The 4,058-nt window shown below is 36.0% G+C and overlaps 1 protein-coding gene across 2 annotated transcripts in view; it reads left to right on the forward strand.

Annotated features, from left to right (window-relative positions):
• LOC107667116 (centrosome-associated protein CEP250-like) overlaps positions 1 to 4,058 on the forward strand; it is a 67,825-nt gene that overhangs the window by 17,127 nt on the left and 46,640 nt on the right. The gene's annotated exons all lie outside the window — the stretch shown is intronic.

The following is a 4,058-nucleotide window of genomic DNA, read 5'->3' on the forward strand; positions in this document are numbered from 1 at the left end:
CTACTCTACACTGCTCAAAACTCGCGTTTGAATTGTCAGTGGCAAATTCTTTAAATACAAAAGCATACTTACAGGCTGTGAGTCAGCATTATTTATCAGCATTGTAGGCTACTCTCCCAGGATCAGTAAACAGTCCTCGTCCTCCGTAAAATGCGTTGCTCACATCTGAATATTTGGGTTGAACTGTTCTGGAACAGTGTTGTAAATACAACTTAACCACTGATTTCTAGTCGTGTCCTCTTTTGGAAGGCCAAACAAAGTAGTTTCACTTTCACAATGAAACACACAGCGTCTCCATGACATGGCGGCGGCAGCAACAACAATACTACAGCAAGAATAAAAGTTACGCCTTCTTTCTTTGCGTGAACATTTGGGCGGCGTTATGCAAATCTTCCCACACAGTGACGTAGACATGTGGGGGTGTGTTAGAACGAGGCGTTTTAGGAGGGTGTGGACGAGTCTTAACTTTTATAAAGAATATCTCTTTGGGTTTGAGACTTTAGTCTTTGCAACTTTAGGGATCTTATCTATGCACGAACAGCTTATAACACTCCAAAGAGAAAGGAAAACTTGAAATCACATCATATCACCCCTTTAAATGGACTTTAAAGTGAAAATGAAATTGTAATTTATAATGTGAAACATGATATTCAATTGAAAAAATGTAGGATGGTGCTTTAGTATTATTTTGTGGCTTCCATATTGATATATGCAATGAATTGTCAGTAATTTCATGAATTAATCAGCATGTTACATAATTAATTCAACTGCATTTATAAAATCAGTTGACAGCCTTTCCTATACCATCGTCTCATTCACCTTCCTCTTCCTCTGCTGTCCGCCCCCGTTGGACTTAGAGCCACGAGAAAGAGAGAGACATGTGTAGGAGGAAAGAACAGGATGGGAGGAAGATTACAACAGAAGCCTGGCTGCTATTTTCAGACCAGTTGCATCTGTGTATAAATGCATGTGTGTGTTGTGATAAAACGGCCGGTTATTGAACGTACATGCTGTAATGCATGCTCTCAGCGACCCGGTTCACCAGAATCGTCCCCTGATGCTGACCTGTGGGCCGGTTGAGTGTTAAAGGAGTGGGCATGGGTTTGCTGAACACAGATTCAGCAGTCTCTTTGTGTTGCGTAAAACGCTCAGTCAGTCGGGCAGCGTTCCCAGAGGCACTTCTCTAAAGACAACGGGACGCAGAACAGCACTAGAGGAGTTTTAATGACATTTATCATCATCACAATGTTCCCACTTCATTCGTATGTCTTTCTTTTCCTAGTTTATTAACCATTTAGATCAGAGATTTCCAAACTGGGGTTTGCAAGCTGATGAAAAGCAGATTATTCATTAAAATGATTTAATAACCTTTATGTAACACTTTATTTTAAGAATCAATTCTCACTATTAACTAGCATTAATATTTCTAGAATATTGGCTGTTCATTAGTACTTATTAAAGGTCCCATATTGTCAAAACTGAAATTTCCTGGCTTTTTTCACAATAACTGAAGTCTAGGGCCTATTTAACTACCATATAAGTTTCGAAACAGTCAGTCCACAGTAAAATGCACACAGCCTGCATAAAGTAGCTGTGATTTTTCACAACAGGCCAATCAGAAGAGAGGCTCATGAATATTAATTAGACAGACTAAAATCGACCTGTTCTCCTGAGAGAGCTGTAAAAATATTTTGAGATGGTTTTTGGTACTTATACCGCAAATATATATTCTTAAAGACATCAAAACCTAAAATATAACTCCAGAAAGGTGTAAAATATGTGACCTTTAATGCCTTTTTTTGCATGACCATATTTAAGATATCTTAACCCTACCCCATATCTAAACTTAACTTAACTACCTAACTAACTATTAATAAGCATCAAATTAGTTTATTGAGGCAAAGGATGTAGTAATGTTAGTGAATAGTGGGGAATTTGACCTTAAAATAAAGTGTGTCCACAATTTATTTTTAATTTAACTTATTAAACCATTTTAAAATTCATTAAGATTTCAGAGGTACTTCAGAAAAATATTTGAGGTCAAAGGTGTTCAGATGACAAAAAAATTATCTAGATAATGATCTAGATAATGATTTCTATGGGTAGTTGACAAAGTTTCAAGTGTCCTGCTGTAATCATTGTAACATTCTATAATCCACCTGAAAATAATTTTTATGTAAAAAAATTGTAAAGTACAATTATTTTAAACAAATCTTTTTTAATTACATTTAAATTAAATTAAATTTACATTTAATTTTAAATTAATTTAAAAACTCTTGTATGATCATTAAACATGAAGTTTTAATGAACTTATTAATGGACTACATAGAATATGTATACTTTTAAATGAATTTGTTAAACTGCAGGACCACATATACTTTCAAATGTGGTTTCAGATCTAAATGTCACTTTTTTTCTCTCTCTTTTTAAAATTTTTTTATGTAGGACCAAAATGAGCACAGGTTGTGGATGAACGAGTTCAGTGCTGGTTAGTTATATGGAACTAGTCTGGCAGTAAATAGAGGGCAGAAGTCAAACACAATATTTGAGCTCGAGGAACTTTGATCTGCAAATATGATTCACCGAAAAAAAATCAGTCTGTAATAAAATTTTGTTGTTGACTTTGAACATAAACAGTTCAATGTATGTTGTGAAGAGTATTTTAGAATAATAAATGAAAATGCTCAATCAGAACATATGTCATGATAAATATGTAACTATATGAAGCAGTTGATTTCACTCTGAAAAACAGAAAGCAAGCAGCTGATAGATGTTAGGTTTGGTTAGGCCACATGTTAAGGGAGGTTAAGAGGTTTTTCTGGCTGCGAGTGAACGCTGCTGGGATGATTGCAGGGACTAAAACCCCCCACCGTCCTTTAAAAATGGATGATGTCTCTTTTATGGAACTTGAATTTCTCCCATGATGCCTCGGCAGCCTTATCTGCACCTCCGCTGTCATCACTCAGACGTGTCGACATCGTGTCATCAGTGGTTTTAAAACAAACAAACTCGTTCAACAGCGGCACCGAAGTGAAACACGGTAAACAAGTGATTAAAAGGAAGCTGGAAACTCAACTTTGGAAAAGAAAACGCCTGTTTTTTTCAGGGTTTTGTGTTGTTCGTCTTTCCAAATTTCTGATGAGTATGTGTGTGTTGCTTGGTCACTGTTTCTGTGTGTCAGTCTTTCCCGTTGAAAGAGTTATTGTGTGTGTGTGTGTGTGTGTGTGTGTGTGTGTGTGTGAGTGCTGTGGAGGTGAAGTGCAGCACTTACTCTAGCAGACTGAAGAAGTTCATCAGGTCTGTTGTGTGTGTGTGTGTGTGTGTGTGTGTGTGTGTGTGTGTGAATGCTGACTGCACAACAAAGAAGGAATTTTGCAACTCGTCATGAACAAGAAGTAAAATATCGAGAGATGTTGTGAAAGAAGGTGAGAGAGAAACTTGGATGAGGTTGTCGGAGGAGGTTCGTCAGGGAATGACAGAAATACAGGGAGAGTGAACCAGTTTGTGGTGTTTTTATGGTGTGTGTTTGAGGGAGGTCATGTGCCACACGTTTACACAAACACACGTTTACTTAGCTACCTAAATGAGCACGTAGCATAGACTTCTGTTGATTTGATATTAAGCCAATTATAATTAGAATAACCTAACCATAATTCTAAAAGAATATGCTCTCTTTTTAAATGTAATTCATTAATCATTCCTCAAACAAAACCCGAGTAAACACACACATCTTGTCTGACTTTGTCAAATGATGAATTGGAGATTTTGTTGTTGTTGAGGCTTTTTGTACAAAACATTATTCATGACAATATTTATTTAGACATACTTGGTGATTAAAATCAGACATAACACACGTGATTGAATATATTTAGCTTGAACTGCAGTTCAAAAGTCAGCTTTAATGTTTTTGAACGCTCACTAAGGCTGCATTTATTTGATTAAAAATACAGTAAAACAGAAAAATGGTGAAATATTATTACAATTTAAAAGAACCATTTTCTATTTGAATATATTTTAAAATGTAATTTATTCCTGTGATGCAAAGCTGAATTTTCTCC

Source organism: Sinocyclocheilus anshuiensis, unplaced genomic scaffold (assembly GCF_001515605.1).
Source record: "Sinocyclocheilus anshuiensis isolate Anshui unplaced genomic scaffold, SAMN03320099.WGS_v1.1 scaffold415, whole genome shotgun sequence".
NCBI lineage: Eukaryota > Metazoa > Chordata > Actinopteri > Cypriniformes > Cyprinidae > Sinocyclocheilus > Sinocyclocheilus anshuiensis.